At 44.2% G+C, this 22,818-nt stretch overlaps 1 pseudogene; it reads right to left on the reverse strand.

The window, feature by feature from the left end:
* Window positions 1-17,492, reverse strand: part of LOC103734966 — a 151,166-nt pseudogene extending 133,674 nt beyond the window's left edge.
* Window positions 17,493-22,818: the final 5,326 nt, after the last annotated feature.

Raw genomic sequence — 22,818 nt, forward strand, 5'->3', positions numbered from 1 at the left:
GATGGTTGCCTGGAGATAGTTGCCAAGCTCAGACAAGGTGAGGAGGGAATTGTCATGGGCTGGTTAGTGGCACAACCCTCTTGCTGGGCTCCCCTCCTCTAATGATGACCTATGTCCCTCCCCAGCCTACCACAGACTGGGCTCCTGGACACCAGCTCCATCCATAAGTTCTGCATAGTTTTACCTTTCTAACAATTGCATTGACTTCACCCTGGCCCTCTGGGGTCCTCTGCTACCTACCAGAGCAGGACCTGCCTTCTGCCCAAGCCCAGAGCCTAAGCACTCTAAAATCCTTTCTCCCCCCTGCCTAGAATTGTGCCTTCACTCAGGGACACAGAGATGGACATCCCGTGAGTCACTTGCTCTGTCTCCCTGCCTCAGCTCTACCCTATTCTGAGACAAACAGATAAAGACATAACCCACTGCATCCGCCTTCCCTGGGGTTTTGTACAGAGGAAAGTATAACTGTGTTGGTCATGTGCAGACAGGAATGTGACACAGACTGACAAACCCCACTCACAGGTCCCTGCGTGCAGCTATGATGCCATCTACCCGCTGTCAGCAGAGCTCTGGGGAACTTGTTTATACAACCTTGGGTGGGAAGTTTGCAGACAGACAGCCCCTATGTAACCCCTCAGGGACCTGGACTGATGTTGGAGCAACACATTGTGGGCTGAAAAGCTGCTCACAGAAGCCAGCTCTCAACGGGAGCCTTGGACTGCAGAGCTAGCCAGCCCTAGCTTGCACACCCTCCAATATTCCCCCAGGCCCTGCTTCTCATGTGCAGACCTCTGTCCTACCTCACATGGCCTTTAACACAGGGGGTCCAAGCCACCACCTCCTAAAAATGTGGAAGAATAGAGATGCAGTCAATACCCCTACTTTACATGTGGGGAAACGAAGGCTCAGGATTATTCAGAAATATGGTAAAGATTTGGCCCAGCTTGTCTTTCTCTGGCTTTCCACATGCATTTGTTTCTGTCTCAGCTACAAAGCTTGACACATCGGGCAGTGACTGTGGGGACACATATCCTCCATCTCATAGCCTGTGACTCCTTGGGTTGAAGTCTCTCTCCTACTCTTACCTATGGACTATCTGCAGGGCATGTGTGGCTGGGAAACAAGAAAGCTGTCACTCTACCTAAGATGTTTACCATTTTTGACCACAAAGAGTGGGGTGTTGAGTGGCTTAATTAAGCCCATTGTTGCTCACTAGTCCTGGGATTGAGAGGGACCCCAGGGATTCTCTGGGGACATATTTCCACAGCAGAATCTCTTCTCAATGTCCCGGGGCGAGAGGGGGGAGCCCAGCTCAGCTTCATCTCCTCACTGCAGAAGGATGGGGGCGGGCAATGTCTTTCCCAGCTACAAATAAATAAAATGGCACTCTAGCCACATTGCAAGTGCTGGCTACCCACATGTGGCTAGTGACCACTGTGCCAGGCAGTGCAGCTGGAGAACATTTCCATCATCACAGGAGCTCTGCCAGGCAGAGCTGGATCTAAAACAGCAATAATCATAGGGGCCTTGTGGTTAAGAGGTTCCTGAATAGGCCAGAGGCTCCCCTTGGGGAAAAAGAAGTTGATCCCTTCTTAGTAGGTGCTTTCCTGTGCAGGGCAGTAGAAGATGGTGACTAGTGAGGTTCCTGCAGCCAGACAGGACAACGGGCAACCTAGGTCTTGATATGGAAGGAGAGCTGGAAGCCAGCTGCTCTCAGAGAGACAGAATAATCAAAGGAGAGTCGATCTAGCATAGGAGCTTTCCAAGGGCAGCCTGACCTCTCTGTGTCTCTTCCTACCCACAGCAGCTCTAATCTAGACACTTGTCACATCTACCCTCTGCATCCCACTCCTCAGCCATCACACAGCCAGTTTGGGCCCTGCCAGTCCCCACAGAGGGTCTGCCCCCAAAGGCCCTGGGCTGACCTAATCCTGCCTCCAGTCAGACTCAGGACAGGAGAGACTTTAAGGATTATTGAGTTATGAAACTCAGTCTTTCTCAACATTCTGGTCCAAGGACTATCCAAATGCCCAGTGCTCTGGAATGTTCAGTGGCAGCAATTCCCCACCACCACTATCGCCCAAATGCTCCCTTTCCACAGGGAGTGGGATGAGGAGGGGTGGGTAGAGAGATGAGTGTGTTTGGGAGGTGCCACCTGCGGTAGGGAACTCACTTGAAGAGCCTTTTCCAGGGATCTTGAATGGGGCAGGGAGCAGGGAAGGGGGACACAGCGAGTCAAGCTAAAGCTGATGTCTTGGGAACAGCAGTGTCTCCATATTGCAGGAGGAGACAGAGCTCAGCAAAAGCCCTTTTCCATCCCTCCCTCAGGCTACCACAACAGAAGTCCTGAGCCAGCTGCTTAGGAAGTAAGGGAGGGAACCCTGAAATGCCCTTGCTTGGACATGAGGTATCACTCACCCCTAGCAACCACCACCTCCTGTTTCAAGTGACAGAGCCCATAGCTGAACCATTTCTCGTGGGTCCAGACATTGCCAGATGGGTTTCCGGCACCAGGCTGCAACCAGGTGATTGAAGCTGGCAGCTTCCTTCCAAGTCTTTGACCTTTCCTTGTCCCCTCTTTACCCTCTCCTGTTTCTCTCCTGAGGCTTCCCTCCCCCACTCCTCAGAGGCTGGTGCTTGCTTCTGAGAGGTGGAGGTGTTGAGAACAGCTGTGCCACTGACCCTTCCCTTGTGAGAACCTTTATTACTCTGGGGTGATCCTTCTGAGGTATGAAAGAGAAGGGAGTGACCATTGGTGTTTCTACCTAAGCAGACCAAGACAATATAGCCTTCCTGATGCCCAGTGCCTTGTCCAGGAACTGCAGGGGCATGAGAAGCCTCATTAGGTAGTCAGCTACTGACCTTAGTAGTCAGTGAGCCTGGGCTGCAGGAACTGTAGCAAGAGCTAGGACACCAGTCTGTATGCCTACAAAGGAACAGGTCCCCAGGGTACCTGGCTGTTGCACACTGTTTGTGAGTTTATTTACCTTGCCACATACTTTGGTCTGTAAGTACATCTGACTCACAACTCCTTCAAAATAATTTCTTCTATCTTATCTGACTATGGTGGAATAAAACTAGAAATCAATAGCAAGAGAAAGTACAAACATAATATAGAGCTTGAGAATAAACCAGGATAAAGTGGGGATAAAAGGCCCTGTTCTAGTTTCATGCCTGCTGTGATGACATACCCTGACCAAAAGCAACGCGGGGGAGAAGGGGATTGCTTTAGCTTACAGTTCCAAGTTACAGTCCATCGTTTCAGAGAACTCAGAACGGGAATTTAATCACCTCTTCTCATCGAATCTCTGGCCAAGAGCAGAGAGAAAACCTGGTGGATCTTTACTGTCTGCTTGTCCCTCTCAGCGTGCTTTGTCTTGACTTATGTGGTTCAGTATCCCTTGCCTAGGGAATTGTACCATTCACAATGACCTAGGTCTTCCTACATCAATTAACAATCAAGACAACTCCCCACAGACATGTCCAACCTGATCTAGATAATTCCTTACCTGAAACTCTATTCCTGCACAGTTCTAGGTTGCATCAACTTGACAGCTAAAACCAACCAGCACAGGCCCCTCCTCTGACTGTGCCAGCGTAGGGATATCGTTGTATACTCTTCGTCCTCTCTCCATGCCACAGATCACATGAAGAATACTCTGACTACACAGAGACCCAAAGCCTGTTAAAATTACTTCTTGCAAGCATGGATACCACTACAGTGCTCTAACTCAGAATCCTTGGAACTTGTACTGTCTGCCCTAAGGGAAAATCACTCTGCATCCTGAAGTCTGCTGAGGATGTAGACCATGAAGCTTGTTGACTTTTGCAGGTTCTGGAAAGAACATGAGCTGAGCATCCCTGATATATGGAACAGCAGTGTGATGCGAGCAGTCTCAGCATTCAGCATTTTACCTGCACAGCCCCAGCCAGTGGAAGGTGGAAGTAGATACAGACCGTGAGCAGGGTGATTCTCAGAGGTCTCCTTCTTCTCCTCTTTCCTTCAGATATCACCTTTACCCTACCTTGTTTACTGCCCCGTCTTCTGCTCCTCTCCGGAATACAAAGGACCTCGAATAATGTCCATAAGACAACTTGCTTGAAATTAAAATACTGGTACTTCTGTTTTCTAGTCTAACATATGAGGAAATTATTACTCCTATTCGCACAAGAACAAAAAAACTGAACAAACTGAAAATCAATAGTGTTTCTTAGATCTGTCAGAGAACTGAGGTCACAGGGCAAACCTTGCCCCCAAAGTGGAAAAATGGACAGACAGTGGAAACCTCATGGGGACCAATATAGGAATAGGAAGACCTAAGTAGTGATTGACAATTTGTTAAAGATTCAACGTAGACAACTTTATAATTAAAAACTCTGGTACTCAGGATGGAAATACTGCACATCTTTGTGGGGTTTTTTTTTTTTTAACTCAGAAGCCCTAGCAGATTCTCACAGTGCAGCTCAAAGAACAGTCCCTTTGCGCTTGTGTGATTGGGGAAATAGTTGTCCTGTTCTAGTTAAAACTTCTCCTCAGGAGAAACAACTTCAGTGGTTATTGATATCCTAACAAAGCTTAACAGAGTTGTAGAAAGAAAAGCACTCCAATCCCAGCCTTCCAGCCCTCCAGTCCCACCTAAAGAATGGAAGTGGTGGGGGTTGGAGAGATGGCTCAGTGATTAAGAGCACTGGCTGCTCTTGCAGAAGACCTGGGTTCAGTTCCCAGCACCCACAAGGAGGCTAACAACCATCCCTAATTCCACTTTAAGGGTATCCAATGTCTTCTGACCTCCATGGACATAGCACATGTGTGGTGTGCTTATATACATTCAGGCAAACATTCATACATATAAAATAAAAACAAATAAATAAAAAACTTTAAAAGAATGGAAGTAAAGAGTGGGATCAAAAAGCCCTTTAAATTTATAGCTCAGTGGCACAGGTTCACTGAGACCAGGCACGTGCCTCCCTTCTCCCACATTTCATCATCATATCACTGAAATTTAGAGGCCTCAGCTTCTTTTCCCAATATATTCAACATTTGAAACATAATCACAAGGTATATAAGACAAGAATAAAGTTTGAATAGAATAAAGGAAAGAAAGAAAAAGAAAAGAGCCCAATCTAGACTCAGATATGATACAAGGCTGTTGGAATTAGACTGGAAATTTTGATAGTATCTGTATTCATTGCCTTTTCCCTTGCTGTGACAAAATAACTGACAAAAGCAACTTGGGAAAGGAATGGTTTGAGGGTACAGTCCATCATGGTTTGGAAAATCACAGTGACAGGAGTGAGACGGTGTGACCGGTCATACTGCATCCACAGCCAGAAAGCAGAGAGATGAGTGCTGGTGCTCAGCTCACTTTCTCCTTTTTATTCAGTCTGAGACTCCAGCCCACTGTATAGTGCTGCCAACATTTAGGGTAGGTCTTTCTATCTCAACTAACTCAGTCCAGAAACTCCCTCACAGATGTGCCCAGTGATTTGTCTCCTAGGTAATTTTAAATCTTCTCAGGTTGGCATTAACATTAACCACAATAGGCCAGCAAGATGGCTCAGTGGGTGGAGGCACTCGTTACCCAATGATGCAAGCCTAAAGACCTGATTTGATTCCCCACAACCCATGTAAAGGTACAAGAAGAAAATTGATTTTACGAAGTTGCCCCCTGACTTCCATACATGTGCCATGGCATGTGCTCCCTACACCATACACATATGCATTCACCATGTACACTAATAGCCAGGACAGAGGAGGGAATATGGGGAGTGATAAGTAACACTAAAGGCCTTTAGAAAAAGCCATATGGAAACCTATCACTGTAAAAACTTCTTAAAGTATAAACATATACATCATTAAAAGAGATAAAAGGAGAAAAAGGAGAAATGAAAGGAGAAATCCTGCAACAGGAGGATATTTCCCTTTCTAGGCATCTACATAGGCAACTGAAAAAAAAAAAAACCTCAATGCCAGGAATGGACCCCTCCCTATAAGCTGTTGACCAGGGGTCCTATCGACCCCCAAACAATACTGGTCATTGGTCCTGCTCTTGGTTACCCACCAGAACTCCATGGTAAAACCCTATTTCTGAAGATACTACATACATGAGCTATGGAACAAACAAGGAGAAATCAAACTGGTACTGATTTCAGAGCTTCATCTTTCCTGGCTAGCTTTCACAATGCTGGAAGGTGCTATGCATGCTACCAGAAGGAAAAAATAATCAACTTTATCCAGCTGTGACTCCTATAAACTACTATAACAACTGGCCTGGCAAGATATGTCACCAGTGCAATAGTGGCATGAATATTATGGGAGTAATCAACCACTCTCTAACTGGATGTAAAGTCTGCTTCCTAGGATGGAATGCATACCTGACTTTGATAGCAAGCTTAGGAAACTGAGGCTAGACAAGTCACAGGACATAGGGGAGAGCCCAATACTATTTTTCTACTACATAGTTATATTAACCTGACTCTTAATGACTTACTGTAATATCATAGATTATTGCATATCTTAGCTCTCACCAATGAAATTTTTTTATGCAGCAGATGATGATTAACACAGAAATCTACAACTGGCCAGTGTGCAGTGAACAAGAGGCTGCAGAGTACTTGTCCTTGAATAGGACACCTATATTAAATTTCTCTCTCTCCCAGTGGTTTTTCCCAAGGCTCAGGGATCGTTACGGAAGAAGGAGCAGAAAGACTGTTAAGAGCTGTAAGAGCCGGAGGTGATAGAAGGCAAGGGGGAAATAAGAGTTTTCCAGACAGCTGGGCAGTTACTCATATGAACTCACAGAAATGATGACAGCATGCACAAGTCCCATGCAAGCTCAAACCAGAAAAAATACCAGTATAGAAATAAGGAAGTGGATAAGAAGCTCCAACCACACCTAAAGAAATTGTGGCAACCAATGGCTGCTGGGAGGGGCCAAGACAGTCTCTTTCAAGGATGGGGCTCTTGGTAGGTTAACCAGATTCCACTGGATGAATCCACACTGAAAGACATTTGAAGATACAAATTAAACTCTATAGGCCTTATTATATACACAATAGAGTACATTAAATTGAGCATGGGAAATAAGGGGAGGTGTGGTTGGGTAGGGGATCTAAATACCATCAAATTATATGGTATGAAAATCACAGAAATTTGATATAATTGTAAGATTAACCATCACTATCATCATCAATATACTGAGGGTTCTAATGGATAAAGCAAATAACTTTCAAAAGGAGATACTTTAAACAGAGACAGAAATTCTAAGAAAGAATCTAAAATAAGTGCTAGAAATAAAAAATACCATAACCAAAATGAAGAGTACCTTTGATTGGCTCATCAGTAGACTGGACATGGCCAAATACTGAGTCAGGGAATTTAAAAATGTCTACAGGAACATTCAGGACTATAGCACACTACAAGGCATGCAACATACATGCAATGGGAATGACAGTACTGGAGGAAAGCGAGAAGGGAGCAGGAGAAACAGTTGTATCAATAATGACTGTGAATCTCACAGCCACCAACTGGACACAAGAAGTTCAGAGAGCACCGTGCAGTATAAATGCAAAAACAGAGCAAAAGTCTATACCCAAACCCACCACATTCAAAGTTCAGAAAAATCAAAGGTAAAGAAAAAATCTTGCAAGAAACCAGCGGGTGGGGGAGAGCAGATTATCCATAGAGGAGCAAGAATAAGAATTATATTTGATTTCTTCAGAGAGTATGTTAGTAACAAGAAAGTTGCTGGGGTTTGAATTCCTACCCACCCCCTTCATTTTAAAGTTTAATTCCTCAATATAATGAGGTGAGACCTTAAAAACATGGGACCTCAGGAGAGATAATTTGGTCATGATTACCTTCATGCAGGGATTGATGCTGACCTTGCAGTACATTGGTTCTGTGGGTTGCTACGAAAGTATGAGCCTGGCTCCTATCTACTCCTTTGCTTCTTCATTCACATACACACATACCCTTGTGTATTTAACCAGCTTCCTTCCTGCTTCTCTGCTATGCTGTGGCACAGTTAGGAGGTCTACAGACACCAGAACCAGGATGTTTGGGCTTTCCAACTACATGAAGATTGAGCCAAATAAATTCCTGTTTTTTTACAAGTACCTTCAGCTATCTTATTATAGCAACATCAAATAGACAAAGACAATAGAATGAAATATTTAAATTTAAAAAAGAGAAAAACATTCTACCAAATTAGAAAAAAAATGTGTCTTTCAAAAGTCAAGGACAAATTAGTTTGCGCAAACAAAAATTGAGGGATTTTATATAATTACCAGGCCTGCCTTGAAAGAAATATTAAAATTCTTCAAAGACTAGTAAAATTAGATACATCAGAAAGACATATAAAGAAAAGAAGAAAATTAGAGGAAAAAAGTAAAATGAAACCTTTAATTTCTATTAATTGATTTAGCAGATAACAATTTGCTCAAAATAACCATATCAATAATGTATTCAGCCCAAGAATAAGTGAAATAAATGAAAATAACATTATATGAGACCAGCAGGAGGTTCAGAGGTATCCCACCCAGGAAGCAATATGCTGTTTTTTGAGAGTGAAGTTGGACTATGTAATTGTACTTGTTACTTTCCTTGTTGCTGTGACAAAAATACACGACAAATCAACTTAACAAAGGAAAGGCTGACCCTGGCTCATGGTGGAAGTCAGTGGGGCAGGAACTTGAGGCAGGTGGCACACAGGAATCAGAGAGATGGATGGTAGTGCTTCATTCTCTTTTTTTCTTTTTAATATTTCATTTATTATTTTTATTTATGTGTATGAGTGTATTGCCTGCATGCATGTAAGTGTACCCATATTGCACAATGCCTGGGGAGGTCATAAGAGGGTGTCGAATTCCCCTAGAACTGAAGTTACTGATGGGTGTTAACCATCATGTGGGTGCTGAGAACCGAACCTGGATCCTCTGTGAAAGCAGACAGTGCTCTTAACCACCAAGCCCTTCTCTCCAGCCCCTCTCTTTGTCCTTTTTGATCAGTATAAGACCCCAGCCCATGGGATATGCTGCTCACATTTAGGGTGGGGCTTCCCACCTCAGTTAAACATTCCTAGAAATGCCCTCACATCCAGAGGTGTGTCTCTTACATGATTCTAAAGCAAGTCAAGTTGTCAGTGAAGGATAAGTATCACAGCATTCAGCAAGTTGTTCTGTGAGTCCTAGGAACTACAGAGGTGTGGGTCAGGGCAGCCTTCATACACAGCAGATGCCCTTGCTGCCTATGTCCTAGGCTTTTGCTAAATTTTATCTTATTTTATTTACTATTAGTGAGTGGTGTGTGTGTATGTGTGTCGGGGGGAGATGTGGCATGTTCCACAGTGCGCATGCTATGGTGCACTTGTGGAGATTAGGGTGACAACTCTCAGGAGTCATTCTCTTCTTCTATGCTGGGTTCTGGGGATTGGATGGGTTTTCAGGCTTACACAGTAAGCACATTTACCTGCTGAGCCACCTTGCCATTACACACCTGCCCCCGTGTCTTAGGCTTTAACTTGACCCTTTGACTTTTCCTGGGAAAAGGGGCACCCCAGGGCTTCCCTGAATCACAGACTCAACAACTTTCACTCTCATGGTGGTTTCCTAACTACCAGTATTCCCACTCACAGTGCCCTCTATCAGAACACATGTCCCAAAGCACAGCCAGAAGCCCTGCATGAGGACTGTACAATTGGCTCTCTCCTCAGGACCCACCTTTCCTCCTTGTGTGGCTTTGGGTGGGTCCCCACATTTTCTGGCTCATGTCACATGCCCACATATAAACATGTTACTACTCACAACACAGACACATGCCACCAATATAAGTAACTCTCATGTGCTCAACAGATATGCACTTTAACATGCATGCTCAACATCAGTTCATGTCTGCCTGTGGTACAGGTAGCACCTCTGGACGAGAGGCACACACCAGGCCCCTTCATGCATGTGCATTCAACTCACTCTCTCCACTCGTAGCAGGTCTCTGAGCCCCTCACAGTCCTAAACTAGCATATATCCAGGCTATACTGGGCAACTGGAGAACCGCCCAAGTGTTCTGGTTCCAACTTCTCCTGCAACCATAGAGAATCTAAAGAAATGAGTCATGCCTCTGGCAGACCTTGTAGGCATAGGAGAGACAGTGTTCTGGTCTGTTCTTCTGTTACTGTGATAAAACACTGACCAAAAGCAACTTGAGGAGGAAAGGATTTACTTCATCTTATGCTTCCAGGTCATAGTCCATTACTGAGGAAAGTGAAGGCAGGAACTCAAGCAGGAACTGGGGTAAGAACTCAAGCAGGCGTCAAGGCAGGAACCGTGGAGGAATGCTGCTTACTGGCTTGCTTCCTCTGGCTTGCTCAGCTACCTTTCTTGTAAAGCCCAGGTCCAGCTGCCTAGGGATGGCACGACCCCCAGTGCACTGAGTCCTCCCACATCAACCATCAATCAAGATAATTTCCCACAGATAATGCCCACAGGCCAATCTCATGGAGGGAATTCCTCAGATGAGGTTCCCTCTTCTCAAATGACACTCGTTCTCATTTGTTTGTGTCTAGTTGACAATAAAAGCTAACCAGTGTAAACAGAGTGGGAGAAAGAGGTGACAGAGAGAATGTTGGGAAGTGGTGTATAGGTCCCTATTCCAAGACAGGTTAGGAAAGTCAAGTAGCAGGAGCCAGAAGGCCTATATATCACACTAGGGTAAAAGGTCATCTTGTCTCCCTAGCCTCAGATCCAGGTGTCCATAGAGTTGGGTGATTGAGAGAGAAGTCAGTGGGATCAGACAGATCTATGAACCCCAGCTGGGCCCATTAGTTGTTAGGCAACCTTGACTCAAAGACTTAATTGCTCTGAGCCCAGTTCTCTCCTTAGTGAAATGAAAAGAGGAAAACCTAGCTTATGGAAGGGGAAGCCTTTCAGATGTGCGGGCTGTACATTCTCACGGCATTTGCACATTCTCTTGCATACCGCAGTGATACATTTACATGCTTAATTTATTTCTGAGTCACCCAGGAGCCTGGGAACCCACCCCACCCACCCAGAGTGCTGTGGAAACCCGCCTGCTTTACTCATCACTGTAGCCACGGTGTCTAGCACATGGAGCACAGTAGGTGTTCATACACTAAGAGAGTGACATAACCCAACAGCACATCACAAGACATGCCCTGATGTGGAATGACCATGGACAGTACCAATATCGTTAGAGAGATGCTGCTGTCTGAGTGTGTTTCCCACACCCCATCTTCAGTGCCCAAGTCTTGCTGTCTTTTGTGTGCAGCTGTGAGCGACACAACACTGCCCAGAAGCAAAGCTTCTCCAGAGTTAGACACGTATTTTCCATCTTATTTTGTCTAATGACCCAGTAGCAATCCTCTCTAAGTCTCTTTTTCTCTAGAGACTGAAACATGTCTCATATTCTTTTTCCCCTTTCTTATAAAGCATGCCCTCTGCTTCTTCAGTGAACCCTGTGGTCTCTTAGGAGGTTTTAAGGTCAGTGACCACAACTTCCCTTCTGCCTGGTGTCGAGAAGCCAAGACCCATGGCTCCCAGCAGATGTGAATTACTGGGCTGTCCAGTCTTCTCCCCACAATCCAATGTTTTTAGTCCTTGCTAGAGGCTAGTACAAGTCCATGGAATGGACTTGCTACCTCCAGCAGTGGAAACGCCCCTGGGCCCTTCAGGAGATCAAATCAGACAAGCTCAGAGTCAAACCAGTACAACTGTACTCCTGTTATAAATGGAGAAGCTAAGGTATGTGGCCATCAACTTCATGGGCCCTGTTTGGGCACTACTGTTGCAAGACTGTGGACTCAGAGAGCTTCAGTCAGCTGGGACACAGAGCAGTATCTCTCCCTGGAGTGACTGAAGATACTGCAGTCATCTCTGCCTCTCTTCCCTGCTAGGAACCCAGCCCAGCACCCAGACCCTCTGCCTCCTATCTTTCTTTTAGGCTTTTCTCACCTGAGCATTTCCAAGAGGCTAAAGATGGGCTCTGGCCATTGACACATGGTTACATCCTCAGTCTCTAGACTGATGCTTTTGAGGCCCTAGAATCCCCTAGTTCCAGTATGTAGAATAAGACAGAAGCACCCGGCCCCCACAGAAACCAGGAGCTTAGGGCTTGGCTTTTATGTAACACAAGAATGGTACCAGGCCTTTTCTTTTCCTTCCTTCCTCTCTAATCAACTGTCTCCGACCCCTAATCCACTCACCCACGGGGTGTGCACATAGAGCCCCTTTCAACCCAAATCATTTCTCTATCACTTCCTTTCCCAGTGGTCCTACAGGTTTGGAATCAAAGGAATTTTGGCTCTCCACCTGCCTCCCTTCCAACACAAGTCTGGATGCAGGTAAAGATAGAGCTAAATTCCAGCGATGCAGCATGACAAGTGACTCAGACCCAAGGGGATGGGCAGACACTAACACACAGGAAATTCCATGCCTGTAGCTTACCTCCCAGGACCTGCGGACACAGGCCACACCTCTCTTTGGATAAAGTTAATTCTTCTCTACACAGATCAACCCCGGGCTCCCGGCATGGCTCTTTATATCTACTGAAGATACAGAGGATCCAGTGTTGGGCAGCCGGTATTCCGTGACATATCAGACTATTAATATCAACCATTAAAATCCTCCTAACAATAGTGTGAAACTGTACAGCAAGATGGCACTATAACTGGAAAGTAAGGATCAAAAATATGGACACATCACCACAGCCTCATTCAGTTATTAATAATGAGTCCAACCCATAGTGATTTTATAGCCCTAAGCTGCTCAGGTTTGCAGGCTTCCATCCAACCTTATCAGGTTCCAAAGCAGGGGTGGTATTGGTCCTGGGTGGCTTCCCTTCAAGGTCCGCTCACTCATCCATCCTTTACTCTTTGCTGCTCCTTCTCTTCATTTAAATCCAAATGTTTCTCCCTCTGTAAGGAGCTGGATATGGCCCCTGTACTGCTGTAGAACGCTGACAGTGGTTTTCCTCCAGCAAGTGGCGGTGTCTCAGCCTGACATCCACGGGCTCTGCAGTCCCAACAGAACTCTCACTTCTGATCTGTTGCCTCCAACTTCAAGGCATCCTATTTCACTCCAGGTTGGGTAATTTTTCAGAAAGACTCGCAGAAATCAGTTCTGCCTACAAGGAAAATATTATTTTAGCAGAAGTAGACAAGTCAGAACCAAGCAAGGGGAGAGCAGGTTTGGAAGCTTCTCAAAGATGTTTTCTGTGTCCCCAGCACATGAAATGTTTCTGTACCTACGTGGTGGCTAACAGCCATCTATATAACTCCAGTGCCAGGAGATCTGATGCCATTTTCTGGCCTCCACAAGCATTGCTATGACAGGGTGCACTTACATTATGTAGGTGAAATGCTGCAATGAGGCCCCCTCTTCTGATGCCCCCTTTTGTGGCCCGAATTCCCTCTGGGTCTCCTGTGCTATCAGACAAACTGTATACTGTATTTTATGTGTATTTATTAACTACAAAGGAACGAGAACCCAGTGCCTCACCCCACACCTCCAGCGGCGGGACTCAGAGCCCGCCATATCAGACTAAGCCACGACTACCACAGTCCCCACAAGCATTCGCTCACTCCTCAGGGGCCAGCGATCTCGCCCCAGATCCACAAGAGTCAGTCCGCTCTGTCTTTGAGATGCTGCGGCTGGCTGCGGGTTCCCCACACCATGTGCACTACCCATGGCTCCCGGCTTCCGTCCCAAGATGGCCCCCAGCAGCCCCTTCATAGTCCACGCTCTGCATCAGGCCTCCCCCATTGGAAGAACTAGCCAATTGGGAGACACCCCCCTAGAGACCCATGGTGTTCATGAAAATGATAGAAGGCATTCCTTGGTTCAGCTCTCTGTATAGTGGGACAAGAACTGTGCCCACACTGCCCTTTCCCATCCATTATGGCCTCTCTGTGCACCAGCTTTTTAGCACTCACAAGGCAATAGAGTCCAACCTCTCTCTTGGGTCAGCCATGCTCAAGATCCAGGGCACTGCAGGCTTTTCTAGGCCTCAGCTTGCCCACACATGGATTTTCACTGCTGATAAGTCCTTGACCACTGCTGCTGGAGAGTACACACACGTATGTATATATGTATGCACATGCATGTATATGCATATCACATGTAAGTATTTATACTGTGTGTCTTAACACTTGTTAAGACAAACTCCCTACCCTGTCTCTTACGTTAATTTATTACTCTGGCAAATTATCAGATCAGTAAATAGGTTTAATTCCTGCCAAACCATCAAAACAAGAAAACATGCATTTATGAAATGAGATTTCTTTTAATACAAGTAGGCATTTAATCAGAAACCATTTTTAGTCAATTCCTCTATTAAAGCCTCCTTTAAAATTCCCTAAAACCTGCTGAGCATGGAGGTACACGCCTTTAATCTCAGCATTTACAAGGCAGAGACAGGCAGATGTCTGTGGGATTGAGGCTAGTCTGGTCTACATGGTGAGCGCTAGGTCACCTGGGGCAACAGAGAGATCCTGTCTCAGAATGCAAAACAAAACAAAATCCAAACCAAAATTTTTTAGGCATAATGAACTAGAAATTATTGCATTTCTTTATAAAATAACAAAAGTTAATCCCATTACTTACACAGCACTATAGCCTACCCCTCTTTATTAAGGAACCTGCTCTAACTGCCTAAATAATGTGTTAATATAGCTTAATTTCAAAGCAAAGTACTAAAAGTGCTTAGATTGGGTTTCAACCTCTTAAATAACAGTTTGGGTCTTGTATCTTTTTGTTAATTTTTAGGTCACTTACACATGCAAATTTCCTCATCTAGTGAGATTGTCCCTTAAATCTTTAAAACAAAGATTAGGGACCAGCATCTAGCTCATGAAGCTCCAAATGCCTCGCTGTACCACAACCCCATGGGGCGCAGCAATAGTTTAAAAGTTAAAAAGCAGACTGAAGAGATGGTTCAGTGGTTAACAACACTGGCTGCTCTAGCAGAGGACCCAGGTTTGGTTCCCAGCACCCACAGTGTGGATAACAACTGTCTGTCACCCTAATTCCAGGGGATCAGACACCGTCTTCTGGTCTCCATAAGCATTGCATGACTGTACTTTCACATGCCAGTAACATACTCATACACATAAAAATAAATAAGTAAAAAATTTAAAAATAAAAATAAAAAAGCAATAAACAAAAGTCTAAGTTATGCTATTTAGGATTGGTAAATTTTGTGCCAGCCACCATAGTCATATAGTTAACCCAAATTAGTAAATCCTGACATGTTTTTAAGGAATGAGCTAAATAAGATTGAATTTTAACTAAGATATAAAAGGTGCACAGACGAAGGACTAGAGGAATTTTAGTTTCCCTGTAGACATGGTAGCCAAAACCTAAGGTGGGACAAGACTTCCTGTTATGCTTGTCCATTCCCGGTTACTAAGCAGACTCTCTCACCTGAGCACAGCTAGTTACTGCTCAAAACTTAGCTGTACTTTACAACAGATAAACTCCAATATACTGAACACAACTGCCTGGCCCACCTGCCCTCTGTTTATAGACCATGAAACACAACTTCCTCATGGTTACTTCTTCACACAGTCATGTCCCAGCAGAACGAGAAAAAACCAAGAAGGAGGCAGGCTAGAGGTCAAAGACATACCCTTGTCCTTCAGAGTGGCCAATCTTCAAAAAGGCCCTTTGTCTTCAAGCTGAGGGGCTACAGCTCCTTCTTTCTCTGGGTTAATCCCTCTATGATTGACTGAACCCCTTCCAGAGGTCTCTGCCCCTTCTCCATTCCTTTGTGTGCTGGATGATGGGGACATGTATAGACATGCCTCGGATCCCCTGAGTGTACAGTGTGGTCCTTTCTTGCTTGGGGCCACTCCTCTGGGACCAGGACCAGAGACTTTGCCTTAGATACACACAGACCCCTCATAGATTGGCTCACAATTTGCTGAGATGCCTGGTAAATGCTCTCTTAACCCTTGAGGTTATATTTTCCATAAGATGCCCCAAAATATCTTTGCTTGATACAAATGGAAAAATGTGAAGCCAGCATCTTATTATTCTTGGTTATTTTCTGTTGTACTTTGATGGAAAAATAAGTTATTCCTTACATTGGGCCTTAACTTGCAGCTATTCTGATTACATTGCTGAGAAACATAATGAGATTTTTTTATTTTATTTTATGGACCCATCTCGTGTTTCCTCTTCGTTATCCTTAGATTAATATCATTACCACATACATTTTATGCTTAAAAGTTATTTATGAGAACTGAATTTTTTCCAGGAGAAAAATACAAAGTTTTTAGTGATCTGGTGCTGCACAGTTTAAAAGCTCATCTCTACTCACACACCCCTCCCCACCCCTCTCCTTCCCCAGGATTCCTACCAAGCAGCTGGCCTTGCGCTTAAGAACACTATGAGGTTTGAATTCTAGTTCTGTCATTTACTGGCCTGTGACCTTGGACATGATTCTAAGTTGCCTCTTGTGAAAAAAATGCAAATAACAGTAGTGCTCCACGACGGGGTGCACTCTATACCTAATAGGGTGGCCACTGTCAAAAACTAACACTAAAATAATAGAAAATAGATGCTTATAAGGATGTGGAGTTCTTAGTAGTTCTGATGAGAATATAAAGATGTTCAGTGCTATGAAGAACAGGAAGACTAGTCTTCAAAACATCAGAAGTCTACATCCACCTTTACTTTTCCCAGGTCATCTCAAAGTTACCCTATGGCCCAGAAAGTTCACTACTGGGTATAAACCTAGAAGAAATGAAGGCAAAGATATGAACAGATATTTGTACTTGTGTGATCATAGTACCATTGTTCACAATAGCCAAAAAGGCAGGGGCAACTCAAATAAGTGTTTATGGACGAACGCGTGGGTAAGCAGAATGTGATGTGTACTTTTGCTGGAATATTATTTGCCTTAAAAAGGAATAATAGTCTGACGTATTATTACATGGATGAAACTTAAAGGTATTGTACCAAGTGAAAAAAGTTGTAGAAGGACAAATACTGCGTGACTCTGCTTCTACGAGGTTCCTAAAGTACTTGGGCTCCAAAACTGGAATGGTGGTTGCCAGAGGCTAAGGGAGAAGAGAAACGGGAAGTCATTGTTTAGTAGGTACAGAGTTTCAGCTTGAGACAGTGCAAAAGTTCTTCGAGTAGATGGATAGTAGAGCTGGACCACAGAACTGAATATTCAAAAATGGTTACAATTATAAGTTCTGTCATGTATATTTTACTACGGTACAATTTTTTTAAATAATAGCACTTATCACAAATATGCAGGGTATATTTACCCCACATCGTGCTCCCAGAATGTGAGCTCTTCTTTCCGGAACGTGCATGCTGCCCTCCCCGTACTGCTGCTCACCACGCAGACCTCCTCACCTGCGCAGCCTCTTCTGGTTCCTCTCAGTCACTTCGCCATCGCCTGCTAAGTATCTAAATCCATTCTCCCAGTCATGTACTTCTAACACAGCTGAGGTGTCTCTGCAGTTCATCCTTGATTTTCTTGTCTACCTTGTCCCCTAGACTCTGAGCTCCTCCAGGACAGTGTCACCTGTTCCTTTACTGTCCTAGTAAATGCTTGCTGCAGATGTTTAGAATGTTCACCATACAAATAAAGGGATGATTATAGGATTAATTAACTTATAAATATAGACAATCGTTGCTCGTTTCTCTAAAAATGAGAGTTCACGTAAGGAGAATGACCCCCTTTTTAACATCAAATAAGTTCACGGACTCGTATGTGAACTACTAGATACTAGATGAATTTTTAATTCTTGAGGGTGGCACAGGTCACTTCAGAAGGTTGAATGCACCTACAGTTTTGTAGGTCAGCAGTTTTAACTCTGGGCCAACTGGGGGCCTAAGACCCTTATGTTGACTACTGTGCCCCCAAAGGATGTGGCATTTCCTGAGCACTTTAATGACTGAAGTTTAATTTTTATCAGAAATATATATAAGCATTTAAGGTTTGTTTGGACCTCACATTGCATCAAAAAGAAAGATCATTCTGGGGTCTTTTCTTGGTGGAGGACAGAATTCCTGGAGACAGCAATCCCAGCACTAACGGTCAGGTGCAAAAAATCTTTCCTATGGGTTGGAATTCCCTGAGAGAAAAAAAAAAAAACAAGCATCCATAGACTCTGTGAGCTCAGCGTGTCAGGACTGAAGAATGTTTCACAAGTGTCCTCCTGGAAAAGGAGACCCTCAGGTGATGGTCAATGTGACCAAGGAAAGTCTTGGTCGTGTATTTTGTTTTGTTTTACTTTGAGGCATCATATCTTGTATCCTAGGTGAGTCAGGACTGGCTGAGGCCAACTATCATCTTGAACTCCCAAACTTCCTTCTTTGACCTCTGGAATGCCTTGGATTACAGGTTTATGGGTCACTACCCAGGTTTAGGACTCGAACCCAGGCCCTCTAGCATGCAAGGCTGGCACTCTACTAACTAGCTACATCACCAACACTGCCAAAACTCTGCCTTGGAAAAAACTGCATGTGTGTATTACTTCTCTGGAGCTGTTATAACAAAGTACCAGCAACCAAGGTGCTCAGATAACATGATCACATGATCTCACAGCCCTGGAGGCTATAAGATGAGGGTGGTGGTAGTGTGGATTCCTTCTGAAGGCTAGGAAGAGAAAAACACCTGTTTCATGCCTCCGCACTACCTCTGGCAGTGGTTTGTCAGTGTCCCTGGGCTTGAGCAGACATCACTATCTCTGCCACAAATTCCCCGTGACATTTTCCTTCTGTGAATGCGGTTCCTGTTTCTCGTTTTCTTTTAATGGCATGCTTTATATATTTACTTTCCCAAGAGTAATCTGGCAAACTTTAGAGCACATTCAAAATAAATACAAATGGTTGCCATGTAGAATAGAATCTGGCTTTGCCAAGAGTTCAGATAAACCCTGGCAGAGAGCTGCTGCACTTGAGTGGCAGAGAGAGGTGTAAGTACCGTAGTTAAAGCCAAAGATCATCAGTTGTTCCTCTAAAGGGATAGACAGTAAATATTTTAGGTTTGGAGTTTTATCATCTCTATTACAATTAATGTGACTTTGCCATTGCATGAAAACAGCCATAACAAGTAGTAAACAAATGTGCATCACTGTTCCAATAAAACTTTATTAGCAAAATCAGACCCATATGCCTCACTGCTCAAGCCCACTTATCATCCTACCACATCCTTTTATATTTATGCTGTCATTCTTTCCTTCATGTCCTCCCCAGTCAGATCCAGCCCACTTAGAGTTCCTCCCTCAACATAACCCTCATTGTTTTGCTCTCCCATTATGAACCTTCTCACGAATGATCTTCTGCATCGACAGCAGCTTCATCCCCAGAGCATCCTTTCTTCTCTGTCCCAGTTTTAGCTGCCATGAATTCAAGCTCCCCAGTCTACCCCATGTCCACAAAGGAGATAGCAATAGTATCCTTATCCGTGCAGGGCAATCCAATACCGAGCTGGAACAGGGCAGTGTATATATAACCATATGTATGCAGTGGAAAATACTTTCAGCTCATCCATTTCGATTTATGAATCTCTTTGGCAGCCTTTGTTCTGCTCTCACATGAGGCTCTGCCAAGTTTATAAATACTTCCTCTGAATGACAATAAATTTGGTCTCCCCTAATCTTTCTCTCCATAGACAAAATCCCATTGAGGCTGCAATAGCGCTAACACTTAAAGTTAACTGTTTTCTTGCTTGATCTCAACACCCAAAGCACATGAATTTGGAGGGCCTCTTACGTCTGAGGTCAAATCCGCTGGACTCAAGGACTCTTGCCTGTTGGAAGGACTCTTGTCTGTCTTGACAGTTGGAAGCTAACTAGCTTGGATGCTGCCTCTCATGTTGTTCTAGTTTATGAAGTCAAGACCACTGACAAAACCCAGACAGTTTATACAGAAGGGCCTAAAGAAGGTCATTTCTCTGGACCTTTGGCTGCACCTTCTCCTACAACAGATGGATTTGCCAGATGTAACAGAAGCCGTTCTCTTTTCCTCATAGAAGATGAGGGTGCCCTTTGTTTGAAGAGTTCCGAAGAGCTTAAAGGTAAGGAAACATCATAATCTGTCATCTCAGTCTTTCTTTCCTCTTAATTCTTTCTTTATTAACTTCTGAACTGGCCAGGTGCTTAACATAGTACTAGATACACAAGAGACATTTTAAAGACATTTTCTTATCAACACCATTGTCAACCTCACAATAGCCTTTCCCCTTTTCTGTATCTACTCAACTACAGAAAACTTACTGAACCACTTTACAAATTTTTTTAAAACGTCGTTAGTACAGGCTAGAACCTGAATTGATAATTAACTGATCAATCTCTTTTTTTTTCAGTGCAGTGAAAATTACCATGTAGTTGATATGCAGACAGTGAGCTGTGGAGGAATAAAATATCTTTGAATTCTGTTTTCTTTCCCTGTTCGCTATTAAATATTCGTGCAGAGAAAGAAGGCTTGTAGCAAAAGAGAAATAGGCAAGATAGAGACCAGAAGGTCTTGAGAAGACACAAAGACAGTGGGTCCCCTGCTGGGAATCTTTTTGTTCCTCTTTCTTTTCTTTATTTGTCCCCCCCCCCCGTTTCCTCAGTGCAACCTCATGGTCCCACTGTCTTCCTAAAAGATTATTATTACCACCTAACAACATTGACTAGTGATTTTTATTTTGAGTTTTGTATGATTTCATTGCTAAATTAGTAATTATTTAAGAATTTGATTTACTTCTTGAATCCCTGGCCTATAGCATTCACATGTCTCGACAGGAATAAGTCAAAATGGAAAATAAAATAGCTTCCTTGTCAGGATAGCTGACAGCAGCGATGATTTAGAGGATTCCTGCTCTTCCTTGTTCCCTTCCTTTCCCTGTTACTCACACTCAGCTGTGTCTGGTGACCAGTGAGCAGGGCAGTCACCCCAGCCTCCTCCTGGGGGAAGTAGTGACTCATAACAGTCCACCTCCTGCCTGCCTGACAAGCCACCTGTGCCATCTACTGCCAATGGCTGGGCAGGGCTCTGTACACAATGTGGTCTCCACTCAATAACTTCCGATTGACAGAAGGCCAGGTGGCCGACAGTCTGGCCCCAAGTGAAAGCACAGGAAAGATGACACCAGCTAGGCTCAGAGTCACAGAGGTGGCCTTGGGGAGTCAAGCATGAGATTTCCCCACTGTCAGACCTGAGGACTCTGCAGTCCCCTACATCTGAATTTAAGTTTTCCCCAGACTGAGAGACCTTGAGCTTCTCACTCCCAATCTCTGAGTCACATTGTTTTCACCTCTAGGTCAAAGCTAATGCTACCCATCTCACAGATTTCTTGTGAGCATCCATGACATGGTGTCCTGAAAGCACTGAGCATAGCACACAGACAACGACCACAGAGAACTGAGGGGTGAAGAGGCCAGACAACGCACCTGGGAGCACATGCCAGCCCCTGGGGGAAGAGAGCCAAACCAGCGCCAAGTACGAAAGGCTCCAAAGGGAAGTTGTGTTCTGTGCCAGCAGTGATGGCTGCTTCCTGAACTTGCTGACTACCCAGCGCCATCTAGGGGCAGAGCACGCTCGGAGCAGATGGTGGCCTCAGTAATGTCAGCTAACCCCACAGAAGTCTCCTGTCCCTGTTCTCCCTGACCAGTCTCCATCCTTCCTGCCTCTGTCCCCTTCTTTCCCATCCCATGTCCTTTCCCACCCAGTCCTCATTCTTTTTCTAATCTTTCCCCCTCTTCCTTGTGCAATGTTTTTCACACTGGGGTCCTCAGGGCTTTGAATAAAATGTAAATCTGTGGGAAGTCAGATAATATCCATTCCCAAAGAGCTCTGCCCCTCCACCTCTACTTGCTGTCACTCTCTTCTTTTGGGTGGCACCGGGAACTACTGCACTGCCAGGGCTACATTGTCCCTGAGCTGGGCCATGAGCCGTGGACAGCACCACAGATTTCCACTGCAGTCAGTGAGAAGACTCACTGTCACTTTATGTCTCCAGCCCCAGGGCCCACTTTCTCTAGTGGGAATCCTGCTGTGAATTTTTTCTTGTTCTCTGACCAAAACAAGAACTATGCCCAAGAGTTCACAAGTTAATGAGGCAACAGAATTCTTACTTAAGATAGGAGAATAAAAACAAACAAACAAACCACAGGGGGAAAAAAAAAACAAAACCAGAAGAGTGAAGGACTCTTTTAGTCAAGTCTGCATCTTAATGGGACTTGCCAATTCTTACTTCCCATTCTAGAAATTGTGGTTTATAAACAATACTGAATTATTCCTTTCAAAACACATTACAAAGAGATTTTGGATTCAGTTCAGCATTCTCTCTACACCTCTTTAAGGCTCCCTCATTCTTCTCAAGAGCTGAGATTTGCTTTCAAATCCCAACAAAGTTGCTCTTGAAATAGAATCAAGTTTCTTTAATATAAAGTGCTTTCAAAAACTCAATAGGAACACTATAACATGATAATAAACTTCCTAAAACATTATTAAAATATATCACTTCCACAAACCTATGTACTTCTAAATTTTTCAGAAAATTGCTGAATTCCCATTTAGATAAGCAAGAACAATAAATATGAACTTATTGTATTCCTGTTTGCTCATCTTTTGCCAAACCAAATGTTATTTAGTACACGTCTGCTCTGATTGTGACTGTTAATAAACAAAAATTTATTTGGATTTTATAAATCATCTAGTAGACATCAAAGAGCCTCAGCAAACACCTTTAAATTCCTACCATTCCAATAGAGGCCAGGATGTGTATGGAAACAATTGCCTGTGTCCATTGAAGAATCAATAGAAATGCCATGCGAGTATTTACTTCTCATTTTTTCC

Source organism: Nannospalax galili, unplaced genomic scaffold (assembly GCF_000622305.1).
Source record: "Nannospalax galili isolate Female #2095 unplaced genomic scaffold, S.galili_v1.0 scaffold475, whole genome shotgun sequence".
Taxonomy (NCBI): domain Eukaryota; kingdom Metazoa; phylum Chordata; class Mammalia; order Rodentia; family Spalacidae; genus Nannospalax; species Nannospalax galili.